Here is a 20,955-nt window from a genome sequence, read left to right as displayed (position 1 = left end):
GTTGGTGAGCATGAGAAGATTTGGTCATTAATGAAGTAAACATTTTTTTTTTCTCTCTTCCAAGTAGACTTTTTCCTTTGCTTTAACTGGGTACTGTCATTTGTCAGAGAGACTGGGGTCATAAATGTAACTTCAAGGGAGTTCCCCGGGTTCACTTGCTTTAATGATGAAACCATTCAGATGGAACACACTGAACTTGGATTCTAACATGGAAACCACTTCTTTTTTAGGCCTAATTTGCATGGGCTAGAAATATCTTGAGAGCTGGGGCAAGATTTTTGATCAGACCACATGAAATAACATTTTTCTTTGCAAGTTTAGGTAATAAATACAGTGGCTGGAGGAACCCATACATGAGTGAAGGCCTGAATGAATCATTTCGGAGCACAATATGATTTGGATATTCCTATGCACATGACCATCCAGTGGTGATTACCAGGTCCTTGTCGTGTGTAACACAGAGTGAGAGGCACAGAATGGGACATACAGATGCACATACTGGCAGATGGTTTCTGTCCCCAGGGAGCTTACACTCTGCACAGGACAGAACCATGATTCTCAACCTGTCTTGGTGAAATCGTGGATCAGGTCAGTTGGGGGGCCACCATCATCCCCAGGGGTCCTCCATCACTCATAAGAGGCCTAGCTTCCTCTGTCTTCTCCTTCCAGGATTTCACTCTACCACCTACCCTTTCTACCCACTTTGCACGTCAAGACACTTGACTGGAGGACTAGTGCTGATAAGCGGGATTCATCTATTTGACACTTCCTGAATATTATTAGGGGAAACTCGGCAGCAGCATATAAGATTGCAGTTTTTGGACATCAGAAACAGCTATCAGTAAGTTTATATGATTCAATCAAATATTAACACATTTGTATGAAGTGGATAATCCATGAGGTTTGGAAGTCTGTTTTTTTAGAACCCTCCCTCAGCCAGACAGTCCCAGTATCAGAGGTTGAGGGTTTGGGGTGGACTGTGCTTCTGAGAGGGGCTTCCCAGGTGGCCCTGACGGTAAAGAACCTGCCTACCAATGCAGGAGACATAAGAGACTCAGGTTCGATCCCTGTGTTGGGAAGATCCCCTGGAGGAGGGCATGGCAACCCACTCCAGTATTCTTGCCTGGAGAATCCCATGACAGAAGAGCCTGGTGGGCTACAGTCCCTGGGTTCACAAAGAGTCAGACACCACTGAAGTAGCACGCACACACATGCTTCTGAGAGGGGAGAGTTAATGAGGTTTTTTCATTCTAGCTGAGGGACCCTGAACTGGAAGGATGCTTTTGGTATGAGGAGTACTTTGAGAAATCTTGTTTGCTTGCCAAAATAATCTGATTCAGATAATATATCATAAAAATTTCAAAGTAAATACAGTTATATGAAAAGGTATGAGAACTCAGAATGAGGTGACTTAGTGAGGCCCTATTTTTCCTGTAATCTCTCCTGTTTCACTCACAGTGTTGGCTTGAAAACCTACTGATTTCATCTGGATTTTAAAATATCCAATTGAAAAATAACTCAGATAACACAAGATTATGTTGATATTAACCACCCCTCCAAAAAATTAAAAAAAAAAAATCAAGAGGAAGAATAGGGGTAGGAAGAGAAGGAAAAGAAGAAAAGAAAAAAAAAATTAAACCTTTACAAACACAGCCTAGAGAGAGCTGTTTTTAATGTTTTGGTGAAGATGCTTCTAGACTTTTTTTCCAAACAGGTAATACTTTGAAAATGCAAATATTCTAGGGAGGTGAAGTGAAAACTATTAATCACTTCTAATTTACAGGGGATTAATGATAGTGAAAGGGCTTCACTAGTGGCTCAGATGGTGAAGAGTCCATCTGCAATGCAGAAGACCCAGGTTTGATCCCTGGTTTGGGAAGATTCCCTGGAGGAGGACACGGCAACCCACTCCTGTAATTCTTGCCTGGAAAATCCTATGGACAGAGGAGAATGGTGGGCTACAGTCCATGGGGTCATAAAGAATTGGACACCATTGATCGACTATCACTCACTCACTCAATGATAGCAAATGCTTTCAGAACTGAAAGTGACTTGGAAAATATTTTAGAGCAGTCTTCAACCTGGGGTGATTTCACTCCCCAGGGGAGTGTCTGAAAACATGTCTGGTTACAACTTTGGGCTTCTCCTGACATCTAGAGAGCAGATGCCAAGGATGCCTCTAACCATCCTATTAATATGAGACACAGGATAGACCTTAACAACAAAGAATAATCAGGCCCAGAAATCAATAGTGTCAGCAGATGAGAAAGTCTGTTTTTGACCAGTTACCCTGTTTTCAGACTAACTGTCCGGAGTTGGAAAATCATTTACACCAAGTCACTCAACCAACAGCAGGAGTGGGATGTGAACCCCTGATTCTTGATTCTGAGTCCAGGGCTTTTTTCACTGCACTGGAATGAAAAACTTTTCTCTGAATACCTTGTGGAAATCAGCGGTGTGAGCTGAGAAAATGGAAATTTTGATAGCCAGTGGGGGGCTCAGGACAGTGTGAGGGGTTAGTTCTAAAGCAGAGGAAAGAGAAACAGATCCAGTTAGTGAGAGGTGAGAGCCTGCAAACAGGAGAAATGGAGTGGCACAGAGAAGTGGAGAGCCCAGAGCGGGTGATGGAAACCAGTTCTAGAAGAACAGAAAGAGCAGTGGGGATCCCAAACATTGCTTGCTTAGCAAATGAATATGGATATTTTTAGGGTGACTCACTTGTCCCTGTTGGCTTGGGGCTGTCCTGGTTTTAAATCTAAAGATCCCATATTCTGGGAAACCCCCCTCCACCCACATACTGGGCAAGCCAGGAAGGCCAGTCACTCTATTTCCCATTCCCTCATTTAAAAAGGCCTGATAAAAGTGATTCTGACAAATTGCATATTAGTTTGGTGAATTGGAGAAATTTGCTGAAGAGTATCTGGGGCCCTCTCTGTACGTTTTTTGCAACTTCCTATGACCATACAAGTATTTCAAAATACAAAGCTAAAAATAGATTATTACATGGGATATGAATGAATAAATAACCTCTCCGCTGAAACTTCAAGGCAGCGTCATGGGGCCAGAGGGAACACCCGGAGTAGAAAGTTCTTTCTGAGTGTCTGAGTGGTGCCACACCACCGCTGTGGGCAACAACTTCCTGAGATACTTGAGAAGGGCGGTGAAGGTGACGTTTGGTCACCATACAGATGGTGTGGTGTAGTCAGCGTTTAGGCATTGTCACTTCGTCTTGGAATAGTCAATCTAAATCTTGTGATGGCAAATAGTGCCATTTGCAGAATAAGCAAAGGAGAATGGTTTATACAAGAGAAAAATTGCAGGAGAAGTTTCCATTGAGGGAGTTGTTCATTCATTCATCCTGGTACCAAAACCTCTGCTAAGTGATAAAAATTGAATTGGGAGTGCTCTTCTCATCCCTCCAAAGGGTTTTGGTTTGGGGTTCAAAAGAAAGGCATTGAACAAAAAGGTCCCTTGTTAACTTTAGTACTGTAAATTTTGCTTTTTTCATAAGAAGAAGGGAACGCCTGCTGAATACCCTCTATGTTCAACCCATTGCTTGTCTTCAAGCACATAAAAGAACTGCACTTTACAGGGGCCCCTTGGGGTTTTCAGTGTATAGATATCTTTAAAAACATGTTTTAATTTAATGGTACTTTCATTTTTAAAAGGGGAACACCCACAAATTGAAACATATCTAGTGAAGTCTCTTTCATGGGCTTGAAAGCCTGACCATGGGGCTGAAATGTTTTACCCAAAGACTTCTCAATTCACTGTCAATTTTTTAGCCTTTTGGGTTAAATCCTGGAGAAATTCCATCTAATTTTCTTTTCTTTTAATTAATTTTATTTTTTGGCTGTACTGAGCAGCATGTAGGCTCTTAGCTCCCTAACCAGGGATTGAACCCACACCTCCTGCATTGTAAGTGCAGAGTTCTAACCACTAGACTGCCAGGGAAGTCCAGTTGTGTCTAATTTTCCACTGGTTGAAAGTCATATGCTCTTATGCATAATCAGGGAAGGTACTATTTTACAGGGTTTGATTTTAGCTTTGCTCCTGACTCTTAGAAGTGTCCTGTCCTATTTTCTTGAGAACTATAATTATATTCTCAGGGTTAGAGGGCCTTTCATTTTCCTGTTACAGGTCATCCTTTCCGAGAGCAAGAACTCTTGAGATGCATTCTTTCTTAGCTTCAAATGAATACTACTGTGTGTGCATACTGTGCTCAGTCACGCCTGACTCTTTGCAACCCCGTGGACTGTAGCCCGCCAGGCTCCTCTGTCCATGGGATTTTTTTAGGCAAGGATGCTGGTGTGGGTTGCCATTTCCTCCTCCAGAGGATCTTCCTGACCCAGGGATTGAAGCTGTGTCTTTTACATCTCCTGTATTGGCAGGCAGATTCTTTACTACTAAGCCACCTGGGAAGCCCCAGATGCTACTGTACAGTTTACCAACAGCAGAAGGGAACTACAGCAGGCACTAGGCCGTAGCAAGTGGCTCGGGGGAGAAAGAGAGCCAGGAAACAGGTGGTAATAGGGGTGGAAAGGAGGAAGGAAAGCATAAATGTGCTAAAACCAGAAGTGGAAGGAGAAAAGTTAAGCCTTGACCTCATTACGAAATGTGGTGGTCAGGAAGTCAGAGCTGCCACCTTGTTTTTAGGGGGACCCCACGCTCTGGCATTTTGTCTTTAGTCTTTAGCAAAGAGGATAGAACCAGAAGAACCACTGTGAGTAGGCAGGGAGAGCTTTCCAAGAAAAACCTGCTCCCAGCCCCAACTCCAGAGATCCTGAGACTGCTGGTCTCGAATAGGATACAAGAATTGATATATATCCTTGAAGCTCCCCGGGTGAAAGCCATCATTGAGAACCAGTAGCATGACCTTCCCTCATTTTTCAGGCTGGAGAAATCAAGTCCCAGAGATGTTAAGTAACTGCTTGAGGTCCACACAACTAGACCCAGAAGTGGATCTTGCACTCAGGTCTTCGGCACCCCATGGAACAATTTTTCTAATAATGTAAATCACATACCAAGGACAAGGAGAGGCAGGATACACATGTCAGAGAAGTACTTCTTTCCCTAATTGACATCCACTTTTAAAAACACCTGGCATGTAGCAGCGCGAAATACACATTTGCGGAATGAAGGAGCGATGTTTAATTCCACCCCCACCCCACCTCCAGCAGAACCATTACAATAACATGTTCAAAGGCGCTAAAGCCAAATGGAAATGATTTTCACATTCAGTGCCTTTCTTCCTGACCACTGGTTACCTTTTTGTGACTCAACCTAGGAGCCTAGGATTGAGTAGGTCATAGAATTCAAGGGGATTTCCATTCAAGTAATGAAGTAGCAGTTGGCTTTTCAGCTTCAAATTCTTTACCTTGTTAAAGTGAAACATCGTCTCGAGTAGGGTCGCTACCTAAATCCTGCTGAATGACTTTTCAATAGAAGTGACTGAACAAAAAAAAAAAAAACATTTTTAAAAATAAATTTTTAGAGGAATTTGTTCCACTCTGTCTTGTGTTTCATTCTAAACAATTTTTTTTTTTTGTAGCAAAAATTATTCTCCGTGCCATAAATGTGTGGTGAGTTCCTCTCAGCCATATTTCCACACAGACCACGGGTCTTTGCCAATTTTTTTGTGTGTATAGAGCCCCCATGGATGATGGCTCAGAACTGAAACCCTATCTGATGCTACTAAAAGTCTTGGATTGAGAAGGGTCTTAAAATCACCTTTGGTGGTTTAGGCGGAAATTAACACAGGGCCCCTGGTTTCTCTTCTTTACTAGGATTGTTGATGATGCAAGAAAAAACCTTCTTTATATCTGGACTGAAAGTTTTTGAGGGCAGGGATCAGGTCTGTTTTCCACTTAAGTTTCTTTTTTTTTTAATTTTTGACTTTTAGAGTAATTAGTTTTTTGTTTTGTTTTTTTTTTTTGGCTGGACTGGGTCTTTGCTGTAGCTCATGGGCTCTCTCTAGTTGTGGCTCTTGGGCTTATTTGCCCTGAAGGCATGTGGGATCTTAATTCCCCCACCAGGGATCAAACCCATGAACCCTGCAGTGGAAGCATGAGTCTTAACCACTCGACCACCAGGGAAATCCCCAGAAACACTTTCTCAGTGACCCCATGTTTGGTAGACTGCAGCTCTCATAGTAGAGTTAGTGATTCAAGTATTAACAAGATCAGTGTTGGTTGATTGGTTGTTTTTTTCATTCTTCTTTGACTTTTAAAAGGACTCTCAAACCTTCTGAGGATAAGAAATGTGAAGCATGGGAATTACCATTTGCACCCTTTATAGCTCAATTCATAGTCAAATGCCCTCCTCCCCACCCCCAGCCCAGTCCTTGAAGGGAGTGGGAAACACATCCTTCTTTCACTTCATACTTCCTTCCAGGATGCTTCGTCATCCTGTCACGCTTTCCAAGCCTCAGTGCTTTTGCCTATCCCATTCAGTTCCCCTGACAAGGAAGGCCCTTTGAATATTTTTTTCCCACTGTTTAAGACTCAACTTGAGTCTCATTTTCTCTGTAAAATGTTCCTTGGCATCTCTGGCCCACACTGTCCTATTACTCTGGCCTTCCATTATATTCTACCACATTGAAAAAAATAATCATTCCTTGTATTTTTTTTTTCTCTTTTGCCAGTGTTGTGTTCACAGATACACATAAGTGCTTTATGCATATTTATTGCTGAAGGTATGTCAGCAAATGGCTAGAAGGAAGAGAAAAATTCTGGTTGATTGATGAAAAGATGGTTTTCTTAAAACTCTTTGGGAGTAAGAAATTGATCATATGGTTTCTTTATTCTCACTAGTTTGGCAACCTTGAGCAACTTACCTAAGTTCTCAAAGTCTCAGTCTGCCAGTATGCCAACTGAAAAAATGCAAAACTTCAGAGTTTCAAGTTAAGTTTTATGTGGGGCAAAATAAGGACTATAGCCTGGGAGATAGCACCTCATATAGCTCTGAGAAACTGCTCCAAAGAGGCAAGAGTCAAGGTCAGTATATATGTGATTTTGGTGAAGGGAGAGTTCATGCAATCATATTTTGCCAAAAACATATTTTTGGCAAAAGCCACAAGGAACAGTTGCCACCATGAAGGATTTTAGTGCTTTTCTAGATATGAGGAAATACAAGAATTGGGCTCATAAAATCAGTTCCTGAAAATATCTAACTCTATGAAGACCTGTTCTGCTGGTTTTCCCAGAGCACAGAGAGTGCCTCATTTCTGCTCTCCAGCCCGAACCCCTTTCAGGGGGTGTTGAAAATCAACAACTGCAACAGCACATGATTTAATCCTTATGGAGGTAGGTGGCATGTGCCAGTGGCAAGTATTGACAAGCACATAAAACATGCAGTGACACCCACTTGATCCGTTTTTTTCAGAGCATCAGAAATAAGATAGGAAGAGTGGCCAGCTTAGTAAGTAAGCTGCCATCGCTACTATTATTGTTGTTGTTGTTAATTTCCACAGTACCTGGTACAGTGATGGGTAAATTGAACGCCTGTTTAATCCTGAACATTGAAGTTGTGTCCTGTTAATGTCCTTTTTTGGCTTTGACCATTTCTGTATGATTAGTTCAGGGGGCAAGAAATTAATGGAAGGGAAACAAGAAGACTCAGTAAAAGGGCCATATCTGAGCACGGGCAAACCCAAGACGAGCAGAAGTGAAAACGTTCACACTGCATTTCCTGGATCGGTGTGCAGTGTGGCACCATACCTTAGCTCGGACTACGTGAGGAGTGTGATAAACCAGGACTCTGAATAGTGCCTTTCATGAGGCGACTCAGATAAAAATCTTACCATTCAATTTTTTATTTACAACTTCGAAATTCTAGATTGGTTGACATTGGCTCAAACCTTGAAACCAACTGATGGGAAGGAAAATCTGCTATTGATTTACTGGCTTTCTCTCTCTCTCTTTCCTCTGAGCACAGACTAAAATTCTCTCCAAAACAAGTATTGGGGGCCTCTCCATCCTCGGGAACTGATGGGGGAGGTGTGCGAGGGGAGGCATTTACATCTCATCGCTGGCTCCTAGGGTTGGAGCCCCTCTTTAAACATCCACTTTCTGGCACACCAGGCTTCTTCCCCATCCCCAGGGAAGCCCTTGCCCAGCGGAGGGTCCTATAAACAGGACTCAGCAAAACTGGATTCTGTTCTGGCTGGGCTCTCTCCATAATGCCTCCCACCGTGTATACACATCTCAGCAGACGCCTTTCCTGGACAGTCTCCAGCTTTCTGCGATCCCTTCCCAGATGGGAGGGTCTAGAGGTGGAATTGTCCAATCAAGTAGGTAAAGTCACAAGAAGAAAGAAAAGCTTTAATCTAGCCATCTAGGAAGCCTCACACGCCGTGTTAGGGCTAAGCCTAACACAGGACATGACAAAGAGATGATGGTAGGTTTTAAGTTAATTTCTATTGGAGTACAGTTGATTTACACTCTTGCACAGCAAGGTGACAGTCATACATACACATATACCCGCTCTTCTTTAGATTCGTTCCCCATGGAGATCATTACCGGGTCCTGAGTGGAGTTCTCCGTGCTGTACAGAGAGTTCTCACTGGTCATCTATTTCATACATAGTAGTGGGGATTCCCTGGTGGCTCAGTGGTAAAGAATCTGCAGGCCAGTGCAGGAGACACGGGTTCAATCCCTGGATCAGGAAGATTCCCTGGAGTAGGAAATGGCAACCCACTCTGGTATTCTTGCCTGGAAAACTCCATGGGCAGAAAAGCCTGGCCAGCTACAGTCCATGGGGTCTCAAAAGAGTCGGACACAACTAAGTGAGCACACACCAAGTGTATACGTCAATCCCCGTCTCCCAGTGTATTCCTGCCTGCCTCGTTCCCTTTTGGTAACCATGTTTGTTTTCCACATTTGTGAGGAATGATGGTAATTAAATGAAGGCCAAATCCCGCACTAGGTACTGATGTATTCTCATTGATTTTTCATAGCGATCCTGAGTAGTGGAATTTTTATTCTGAATTAACTAGGCTTGGACAGCCTAAGCGACTCATGCAGTCTCATAAGGCTGATGAGTAGTGGGGCCAAGTAAAACATTTCCCCTAGAGCTTCACCATCCCTCATAGGAAGGTGTTTCTGGGGCTCCCTGGCCTCACTGGGGGTTTACAGATCACAGTGGAAGATTATGCTCAAAGAAGCTGATGACGGAACAATGGCCTAGAAGGTAGAGCCCTGTGTCCTGCTTCTGTATTGCTGGTCCTTTAAAAAATACCTGGCATCAATCCCACTGCATCTTATTTGATAAGTCACTGCAGGACCAACAAGACTGAAAGGAAGAGTCATGTTCTCCCCTTCTCAAAAGGGAAAGTGACAATGATTTTGTGTGGTTATATCTCATCCACACCAGGTCTCCAGAACTATAGAGAGCTGAGGTTCCCTTGCACTTCAGCTTCCTGTCATGCTTTGTGCTTTTGAAAACACTTGCAAATATTTTCTCATTGCACTCTCTTTTCTAAACACAGCGGCCAAAGAGATTCTTTTCAAACTTAAGTCAGATTATGTCGCTCCTCTGTTCCCAGCCCTCCAGTGACTCCCATCTCGCTCAGAGTCCAAGTTAAAAGTCTCCCAAGGCCCTGCCCTGTCTGGTCCCACTCCCCTGGAAACTCAGAGTGACCACTCATCCCAGTCACTCTGCTTCAGCCATGCTGGCCTCACCATCTTTGAATGCCATCTTTACCCCTTCCTCCAGGGCCTTTGTACCTGCCGTTCCACTACCTGTAATGTTCTTCCCCCAAATGTTCTCTGGGCTCACTTCCTTACCTCCTCTGGGTCCCAGTCCTAGTTGCAGCCTCTTAGAGATGCCCTCCCGATCACTGCCTGGCACTTCCCACCTCCCTCTTCTGCTTTACCTTTCATCAAAGCGCTTAGCACCACTAGAAATTCTGTATGTTTGGCTTATTCCCTTATTTCTATGTTTTCCCCACTGGAGCTGCAGGAGGAGAGAGATTATTGTTCACCTTTTTCATGATTAAGGGCTTCCCTGGTAGCTCAGCTAGTAAAGAATCTGCCTGCAGTGCAGGAGACCCCACTTGAATTCCTGGGTCGGGAAGATCTCCTGGAGAAGAGATAGGCTACCCGCTCCAGTATTCTTGGGCTCCCCTGGTGGCTCAGATGGTAAAGAATCTGCCTGAAATGTAGGAGACCTGGGTTTGATCCCTGGGTTGGGAAGATCCCCTGGAGGAAGGCATGGCAACCCACTCCAGTATTCTTGCCTGGAGAATCCCTATGGACAGAGGAGCCTGGTGGGCTGCAGTCTATGGGGTCACAAAGAGTTGGACATGACTGAATGACTAAGCATAGCAATTTTCATGATTGCATCTTCCTCTCCCCAGGGACCACAAAGGTGCCTGGCCCCCCGGCCATTAGTGATGATATATAAGGATTTAGAATGAAATATTGGGTAAAAACATGAATTCTCCTAGCAATGATATTTATTGGTCAGGGTAATTACTGTGTTCTCAGCTTTGCAGGTGAAGACACAGAAGCCCAGGAGGTTCCGTGACTGGTCTGAAGTCACGTATAGTGGCATGGTCAGCTTTAGGACCCAGCTATTATAACCTGCATCCTCGGCTCTTTGCGGCCACAATGCATGAGTTCTCATATGGCTATTTTCATGCAGAGATGTGAGTGGCTCTGATGCGGGCTCAGGACAGGCCCAATCCACAGACATAAAGGCTTTCACTGCGCTAAGAGGGTACCACACAGCCGTCATTTCCTGGACAGAGAAATAGGCCTCTCTGCCAGCTGCGTTCAGAGCAGTAGTAATTACGAAAGTCTAGAGGGAAGTGAGCAAAAGCATCAGGGACATTTAACAACCTTCACTGACCTGCAAATTATTATTTACAGTAACACAGAGAATTTCCTCTGTGGAGGCAGCGACATAGAACATATGATACATGTGTTTCAGTTGTTTGTTTTTTTTTAAAAATAAACCTGGATCCCCATAGCGTTCTAAGGAATCAGACAGAGAACAGAGAGAGTGACTGGGCAGGTCAGAAGGGATTTATTCTTAGGAGACAAAAGGAATGAACGTTCGCTGTTTTTATTAAATTCCTCCCAGAAACTTTATGAAGATGATGTTTGAAAATCTGAGGATCGCACTGCAAACTCTTGGGAGGCTGAGGCGGGTCTGATTCATCTGCCACCTCCTGCTGATTGAGTGCCTTTCTTGGAAATGGCAAATCTGGAGAAACCTGTTGAGATTGACTAACAAGGCTTGGGGGCGAGGGGCAAGGGGCTTTAATGCTGGTCTCTTTCTACCTTGTCCCCAGGGTATAGACTATCTGGTCTGCAGCTGCCTGAGCTGTAACACTTCTGCTGACGGGGAGCTCATTACCTACCACAGCAACTCTTTTTTCTTACTACATAGCCTATGTTGAGCCACTCTCTGCCTCTTGTATGTCCCTCTTTCAGTTTTAGTTCCATGCTTCTGAGTGACAGAGAATTAATCTACCATGTTAATATCAGATAAGTGCTCTTACACACAACTGGCAAGTTCTTATAGGCTCACTGACTCTAAAAGGCAGAACTTGGCAATTAGCAGTTCTTGAATACAGGAGTTCCTTGACAATCTACCCAGAATGTGTCTGTGTGTGTGTGTGTGTGTGTGTGTGTGTGCACGCTAAGTCACTTCAGTTGTATCCAACTCTTTGCGACACTATGGACTGTAGCCTGCCAGGCTCCTCTGTCTATGAGATTCTCCAGGCCAGAAAACTGGAGTGGGTTACCATGGCCTCCTCCAAGGGATCTTCCCGACTCAGAGATTGAACTGGTGTCTCTTACACCTCCTGCACTGGTAGACGAGTTCTTTACCACTAGCCCCACTTGGGAAGCCCCGTGTGTGTGCAGGACAGCCTATTTATTCCCAGGATCCCTGTGATGCTAGGCCCACAGGGCCCAGGGAGGATAGGGTCTGTCTCATGCACTGCCGAGTCCCTGCTCCTGGTTGGTCCCTGGCCTGTCAGAGGGGCTCCTTAATTTTTATAGAATGAGGGAGTGCTCAGCTGAGGCCAGCACTCACAGTGTCTGGCTGGTGGGCCTCAGCATGGGACTGTCCTTACTGCTATTGTCATTTGGGATGATGACTGGCTTGACTAGGGGAGACCAGTGGAAGAAAAGGAGAGTGCTCTGGATCTTGGATGGAAGGACTGAGGAAGACGGAGCCAGAGGGCATTTCCAGTGCCACTGAGGGTGGAAGGCATGATGCGGAAGCAAGAAGGAGCAAGCTGTGTCTGGGGAAGCGAGGAGACAGGAGGGTTGGGGAGGTGCTGGAGGAGGGGAGCGTTGGTCCTTCCAAACCTCCCTCCGCTAGTTTTCCTGAAAGTCTTCAGAAGACGTCATCCATGCGCTTGTGTGTGCAGCGGTCCCTTCCCTCGTGGCACTTGTCAGTTCCTTTCTCTGATGAGGTGGAGCAGGCGGCTGGGTCCCCCAGCTGCTGTCAGCGTGCTCTGGGGTGAGAGCGACCCCAGTCCTGTCCTCTGCTCCTACCTGCAGAAGCCTGTGCTTTCTGTCCTGCATCTTAACGGGTGCTGGTCTGGCTCACAGCTCCGTGCTGCAGAACAAGACCCAGTGGGGGACAAGGAGAGAATCACACTCATACGAATAGACCTTGAAGCACGTCCACTCTCCTTGCTTTTCCTGCGCCACCAGACATGAAGCCAGACACTTCTGTGGATTCTACATTTTAATCCTCAAAATTACCCCGAAAGCGAATAGAGTTATTATTCCCATTTTAGAGGCAGGGACCACAACAGCAGAGGCTCAGGGAGACGAGGTAGCTGGCTTTAGTCCTCGCAGCTGGTAAAGGGTGGCTATGACTTTAAACCCGGGTCATGTGGCTCCAGGGTCCACAACCTTGACCTTCGGGGAATGTGGCTCCCACTGGGTTTGCACACCAGCTCCCGTGAGATGGAGATGCCTTAACTAACTCAGAGATGGCCAGTGCCCTCCGCAGTCTATCAGCTGGAACTCTAGATGCTACCCCATATCATGCCTGGCAGCTTGTAGAAGCTCAACAAAGAGGAAATGAATGAAGGAATAAATAAATGCATAAGCAGAATCTCATGCTCATCTGACGCTCTCACTCCTAACTGATGGACCTGAGGTTGCCATACATTTCCTCAACCTTCAAAGTCAGAGCAATAGTATTGCCTAGATACGGTTTCTTATAGAAAGTAGGCTGAGGGCCTTCCCTGGTGATCCAGAGGTTAAGACTCCACACTTGCAACGCAAGGGTGTGGGTTTGATTCCTGGTCAGAGAACTAAGGGGTTTCTCAGGTGGCACAATGATAAAGAATCCATTTGCCAATTCAGAAGGCTAAAGAACTGCAAGTTCAATCCCTGGTTTGGGAAGATGCCCTGGAGGAGGAAATGGCAACCCACTCTAGTATTCTTGCCTGAAATAACCCCATGGACATAGAGCCTGGCGGGCTACAGTTCATGGGTCACAAAGAGTCAGACACAACTAAGCCCTCACGCATCGTCACGCAGGAAACTAAGATCCCATGTGCTGCACGGTGTGGCCAAATAAATAAAAACACAATAAAAATAAATAAACAGGGACTTCCCTGGCAGTCCAGTGGTTGAGACTTTGCCTTCCAATGTGGGGGGTGGAGGTTTGATCCCTGGTCAGGGAGCTAACATCCCACACGCCTCAAGGCCAAACACATAAAACAGAAACAATATTGTAACAAATACAATAGAAACTTTAAAAAGTGGTCCACACCAAAAATCTTAATAAATAAAGAAATAGTCCATCCATTGAAAAGAAAATTCATAATAAAAAGGCTGAGATGCTAGTGTCCATGACACAGAACTCCCATCTTGCCAGGCCTCAAGAACAACCATGCAATCTGAGTGTGGTTTTGCCCCTACCTGCTCACCAGGGCCTGCAGAGCCCACCCAATTGCTATGGGGATCCTGGGAGGACGTGTCACGTGTGCCAGGGGCGATCAGCACGTGGCATCCTCCAGCTCCCTCCTCTCCCACTTGAGGCCCTCCTGATGAAGCACCCACTGTGCCTTGGCCTCTGAAGCCACCTCCCCTGGCTACCTGCAACCCCATGGTAGTATCGCCATCCACGTTCGGGGCCATCTTCTCAGAAGTGGCTGGTGCGAAAGGTACTAGAGCCCTGCTGCGTTCTCTTTGAATGGGGAAGGGCTGCTCCCTCACTCTGCATCACACACTCAGTCACCCAAGGCTTGGGCAGGTGATGATCAGAGTGCCCATAACCCACCAAGTCCTTCAACAACCCTCTCCCCCAGCCCTTGGCCCTGCACATTTGGACTGGCAGGTATGAGTGTGAGTGTGTGTGTGTGTGTGTGTGTGTGAGAGAGAGACTCCACGTTGTCTCCCTCCCCCAGCCCCAGCTTCCCACACTCCAGCCAGCCTGCTCCCTGGTCTCCTTCCCTCACGATGCTAATCAACCCATGAATATAGATGTTTGCTGCTCTTGGTTCTTCACCCTCCTCCCCACTCATCTGACAAATCCAGCTACATATGGATTCATTTTAAAGATTATCTGGGATGCGCCCCACCCCATGCACTAGCTGCAGACCTAGCAGATCAGTTCCTCGGCCCAGACATCAGGTGTGCCATCTCGGGGGAGAAGGGGGGCACTGAGCTTTATCAACAGGTCTGGCATGTCCAGATTTAAGGCCTGGATTTACTGTGAAGCTGATGAGGCTTAAGTTTCAGGACCTCCCTTCCCTGCTTGCATGCAAGAGGCCCTGGTGCTCATAAGTCTTTGTAAAATTGGCAAACGCAAGCTATTTTAAGGTAGTCAAGACTTCTGTCTTTTCTCCCGCACCTTCCCTTCTATACCCCCCTTCCTGTTAGGTGACATTGGAGTGGCTGTGGGCACTTCGGTGATCTGGATAAAGGGCGGCTGAGGTGGGGATACATAAGTTCAGGTTTCTTGGGGTATGTTAGTATGCATTGTCATCATACTCATGCACGATTAAGTTATTGCAAACCCTCCTGGTGTAGGAGAGGCAGGAATAATCCTACTGTCTGGTGGGTGGCCTCGATCTCCATCCTGGCCTAAAGGCACAGGGTCAAAATCAAAATCATCTGATTTTGACTGTGTCCTAAGGCACCTGACCCTGGGAGGGTGAGACTGTGGAGGAGAAGCCAAGTATAAAGGTGTGGAGCCAGAAACCAATCTCTGGAAAGTTCTTCCCAACATCACATGTCTAAAACTGTAAGTGAAAGACTTAGACATCTCATCTCTGGAGGATCATTCCAGACAGGGATGGGAGGGGAAAGAGCAATGCCAGATGCACACTAGCCCAGATCCATCTAGATGCATACGAGCATCAGCCTCCTGTGTGTTTGGTTATCAAACACCTGCCTGTAAGAAATTTCATCTTTCATCTCCAGGTCTGTGCAGGCTAACTCTAACTGCTGCGGCTACAAGGGTGAGGACCAGTGTGTGGACTGCGGGAGCTTCATCTAGCTACTGCTTCCCTGGGAGCCGGCCAGCCTGCCCCTAATGACACCCTCCCTTCTCACCAAACTTCCTCTTCGGGGTAACAGATTTCAGAACATTTTGCAGAGAAGTTAGTGCCACCACTGGCCTTTGGAATATACTGCTCAGCCAAGGCAAACAGGCTTTTCCTTTCCTTTTTTTTCCTGTAACCAAATTTGGTAGTCTGGCTTATCACTCCCCCCTGCCCTCTGGCAGCTGCAGCGTGTGCTGTGGGTTTGCTACAGAGCGCTGGCTCTTGGGGGCTGATGATTTGTCGCTTGGGTCTATGTGGCAATAGAGGTGGATTCCAAGAAACACATGTTTAAGAAATTCAGGAAGGAGCAAGGAAGTGGATATGATCATTGGCTAATTGGTCTGTTAGGCCAAAAATGCCCTTCGGTGCTCACCACAGCACCGTCGCCAGTTCTTAAGTAGCGGGTGACCTCCCTTGAGGTCGTTGTGTGAATGACTGTGATAAATGGTTGGTTTGGGAAGGTTAGGGATTTTTCTCCTTTTGCTTGATCTTTTTTTTTTTTTCTTCTTCCTTTTGGTTGTTTGAGATCTTATTGAAAATCACAAACCAGAGAGCAAACAGCTGCCAAGGTCAGTGGTGAACATTTTGAGAATCAGGTTACGGTGGCCTGTGGCTCTCTGTTCAACTTGAGTTCCCATTGCTTGGGTGATCAGTCAGAACATTCTCCTTAAAATACCCACTTACCCTTGGTTTACCAGTAAGGAAGGGGTGAAAACAGGCGGAAGGGTCAGGCTCGACAATGTGGCAGGATCTCTTTATAAGTATCGGTCTCCTCTACCCTCCCCACCTCCACCCAAACAACAATGTGTCTCTAGGGGGCGGCCTCTGAATCAGATGCCTTGGAACAAAACAAATCCTAGAGGCTAAGTAAATGGTTTAGGGGGGAAATTGAACAATTTTGTAGGCAGGCTCTCGGTGTACCTCCAACAAGGGGTTCTGTGGCTGTTTGGTGTGAAGGTGCTGGATCAGCATAAAAGCATTTACGGCAGAGCATGCTGGCACTAGTGAGGTTCCCCCCTTTCGTCAAATGAAGAACGGGTAGTGAAAAAGCCTGAACCCAAAGTCAAGAGTCATGATTTCTATGTCTTGCTCCACTCCTTGCTAAACTGAAGAAACTCAGGCAAAACAGTTTCTTTCTCTGGGCCTCCCTTTCTCATCACGAGGTGATTGGGTCAATTCTTTGATGACAGGCTTTCCTTCTGTGTTTACCCAAACTCAAATCAAATATTCTTGCCACCACAAATGCTTTCAGCATTACCCTGGGGTGAGTCATAGAAAGCAAATTTCACACTGTGATCAAACACATCACATTTTCCAACATGGCATGTTCTGTAGCAACAATGTTATTAATTTCTACTAAGTTGTGGCTCCAGTACACCCAAACCAAAAAGGAAAAAGCAAGAGTTGCAGAATGGATTTTAAAAAATGACTTCTGCTCTAAACTGTATCACAAATAGCGGCTAAAAATATATTGTGCAAAGAGGGGCTACTGTGTTAGCTTTGGAGATTAACTTAGGATCATTTGTATGTAGCACCTTTTTAATTTTTTTTAATTCAATTTTTATTTTTTTAATACTAGAAAACATTTTGTATTGGTGTATAGCCAATTAACAATGTTGTGTGATAAGTTTCAGGTGGACAGTGAAGGGACTCAGTCATATATACATGTATCCATTCTCCCTCAAACCCTTCTCCCATCCAGGCTGACACATAACATTGAGCAGAGTTCCCATAAGCACCTTTTTTATTTTAATGCAAGCATTCTTTTAATGCACTTAAAACAATGCCTTCATAAGAATGTTAAAATTTTCCTAAATGTCATTTACACTAACTGACTTTGGTTTGCCTATCTGCACCTCCAAGGTGCATAAATTCTAAACTAGTGAGGTCTGAATTAATGAAATATTATCAAGGTTTACTTTTGGAATGTGTTGAATCAATTAACTAACTCTTGGAACATCATAAAAGAGGAAAATAAATCTGATATGATGTAGGAGACTACATCTGAAGCAGAGATCCCTTTATCTAGCAAATGCTGGGATATATAGAGTTAAATTTAAAACAAAATGAGATTTCCTGAGGTCTTGAATGCTAATATGTACTGCATTAGCCTTGAGATGGGTAGTGTCCTTCATAACAAAATAGAATCCTTGCCAAATCTGGTATCTTAAAACAGTAATGTAGACTCCAGCTTTCTGATTAAATTCTTTGGATATTAAAATTTGGTTTGACCTAGATTTGAAGTGACTAGACATTTTTTTTTCCCCCTGTAAATTTCAGGGAATTCCATATCAAGGCAGAAGGGCTGAATCTAAATCTCTCTTCTAAAGACACTCATAAAAATATACCCAGCATTAAAAGTTTCCACCCGAGGCAACGAACAAAACAAGTTGGATTCAAGCAGCAGCAACAACAGTAAAAAAAAAAAAAAAAAAAAAAAAATTAGGAAATTCTGTAATTAGACCTCAACATGGAAATATGTTCTAAATAATTTAAGTGACTGTGGTTAAAAAAAGAACAGAAATGGCAAAGCTGTTCCATTTTTGCAAGAGCTAGTTTTCAGTTACTTTCCCTGCACTCACCAGCATCATAAAATGTTAGTGCTGGAAAGGTCACTAATGACCATCTTTTCCAACCCCTCTTATAGAGAAAGACGTCCAGAGAGGCAGTGGAATTGAAATTGACCAGTGTCAGGAATCAATTAGTGATGGAATGCCAACTAGAACCCAGCTCATTCTGAGCTAGCACATGGCATGGCAGTGTGTCTAACATGCACTTACTAAATGTTTGTGGGATTGAATGAAGTCACCCTTCAAGTTTTCACTGGAAACCAAATCAATCAAAAATCACCCATTTTTTTCTCATAGGTGTCCGTTCTCCAAGACATGTTCTGCAGGTCTGATTTCCTGGATTCAAGGAAAGATTTATGGAGAAGGGAGTTAAGTTGGGGCTGTTGAAGGAAGAAGTTTTTCTCTACACTGAAGTTTGGGCCAGGAGAGGAGAGAAGAAGATAAAGAGGAAAAGGTTATGCAAATACAGTGATTTTTGCATCTTTTTTTAAAAATAGGATTGGTAGTTTGGTCTGCATTCTCATATTTCTGAGGGAGTTAAAAGGTATCCTGGTATAGAACAAAGTGTGTGTGTGTGTGTGTGTGTGTGTGTGTGTGTTAGTTGCTCAGCTGTATTTGACTCTTTGCAACCTCGTGAACTGTAGCCCACCAGGCTCCTCTGTCCATGGGATTTCCCAGGCAAGAACACTGGAGTGGGTAGTTATTCCCTTCTCCAGGGGATCCTCCCAACCCAGGGATCAAACCCAGGTCCCCTGCCTTGCAGGTGGGTTCTTTACCATATGAACCACCAAGGAAGCCCCAAAGAACAAAGTAGGCACTTATTAACTGTTGAATGAATAAACATATGTTTTACTTGAAATCCTTCTGCTTTCTGGTTGCTGCTACCAATTCCTCTTTTCTAAAGGAGGAGACTGAGGCTCAGAGAACATCATGGTTGGCCAAAAGTGTTAAATAACTTCTTTGAATATTTTATACTTTTCCTCTTGGCTCTCAGTGAAAGAGTTCCAGTCTTCTCATCAACTTCGTGTTCTATTACGAATTTTTTTATGTGGGCATAAAGGCAAAATATAGGCCTCTAATGGATGGCTGAAACCACAGTGAATATGAAAAATCAAAATGCCTCTGGGTTGGCAGATTCCAAATGCCACTGAACAAAGGAAATTGCATGCTCATTTGGAAGGAGAGAAAGGTGAAAATAAATGACAGTTCAAGTGCCTTGTGATTTGCAACTGCCTTGCTTAATCCTGTTTCCAATTTAACAGCATGTTCTAAGTCAACAGAGTCCTACATTCGAAGAGACTTTGTGGGGTCTATGTAATGAGAATGGTACTGAGTTCCTGGGTGCCCTTTTCTGAAGAACTCAGTATAACTCCATTGGCATGGTCCCTTCCAATGGGAGGAGAAGAGTGACTTTGTTTATCCCTGTATGTCTAGCCTGTGTCTCAGGGGATGACATCACCTCTCAGCAAGTAATTTAGCTAATGGAAGAGGTCAGGAAAAATGACCAGTATTGCCTTTTTATGAACACCACTCCATCCCCAAAATGAGCTTTTTATGAGGGAAATGATTTTCTTATTAGGTAAAGTAAACAGAGGCACAATGTCATGTTCAAAATGAGCAAGTTTGGATTAGGAGTGACACTGAACAAAGAGCCCGGCTGGACCTCTCAGACTCTTGTGGGATGCAGAGTCGGGGGCGGTGAGAATGATTCCAATTAACCTCACTGGGGAAGGGCTTGCAATGGGACAGGTTTGAGCCGCTGGTGGCCAGGCTGTTCAGCTCTGGAGAGCAGAAAGGCTGAGACGGGGAGATGGAAAGTCATCTGATGGCAGCATAACTTCACTTTTTAGACCCTGGAAACCAGACTCTGATGAAGATCTGAGAGTCTCCAGGTGAATTCTGTCTTTCTAACCACAGGGAAACTGAGGCTTAGGGAGGTGTAGATGCTCGCTCAGGTCCCAGAATAATTAGCCTCTGGGGGAAGTCTTATATCCAGGCTTCTTTGTTATCATGAGAGGGGTGTGAAGGTGTCTACCTTCACTCACTCTGAGCAAAACTCACCTGACTTGCAGGAAACAATCTGTCTTGGTCACTAAAGTGCTGGGCACCTAGTAGATGCTCAAGAAATATTTGAAGAATAAAAGAAAGAAACTCAGATCTGAATATTGATCAGGACCAAAGACTGAAAGAAACAAGATTTCCAGACTATAACAGCTTGGGCCTTGAGCTGGTTCCCAGGATGTAGGTTGAAAATTCTATTCTGGGCCTGGACAAGGGACACACCAAACAGAATCTGGAATCAAAATGTTGTTATGATCAAGGGTAAAAGTCAGCCACTTCCCTCTAGCTTATAGTGTGACAAGGAATAAAGGACTCTATAGCAAATACTTGGTGGAGTGCTCAATAATTGTTAGTGGTGAAAATGATGATGGATAACGATGACAATGATGACAAACTTTATCCTGTACCAGATCAAGGTCCTCAGCTTGAAGTTTCTTCCAATTTTTAACACCTTGTATGACCAGACCATAGTCATTGTTTTTCATAACTAGAGCTAATACAGATATACTGTTCATTAAAAGCATTTTTAAAAATATGTTGGGACTCCATCTCGGGCTTCCTTATAATTCGTGATGAGTGTAGAAGCGTAAAAAATGAGCTTCACAGAACATTCAGGGTTTCCAACTGTGATGAAGTTAAAGCCTGTGACCTGTACAGTTCCCTTTCCCACAGAGTGATCAGATTAACCTCTCTAAACGTTGTGTTTGCCACGTCACGCCTCTGCCCAAAAACCTTCAAGGGCTTGCTATCCCCCACACAGGAGCAAACAAAGAGTACCCATTCATTAGCCTGGTGCTC

The sequence above is a fragment of the Odocoileus virginianus genome, chromosome 27, assembly GCF_023699985.2.
Source record: "Odocoileus virginianus isolate 20LAN1187 ecotype Illinois chromosome 27, Ovbor_1.2, whole genome shotgun sequence".
Lineage (NCBI taxonomy): Eukaryota > Metazoa > Chordata > Mammalia > Artiodactyla > Cervidae > Odocoileus > Odocoileus virginianus.
Note: the sequence above shows the minus strand (reverse complement) of the source record.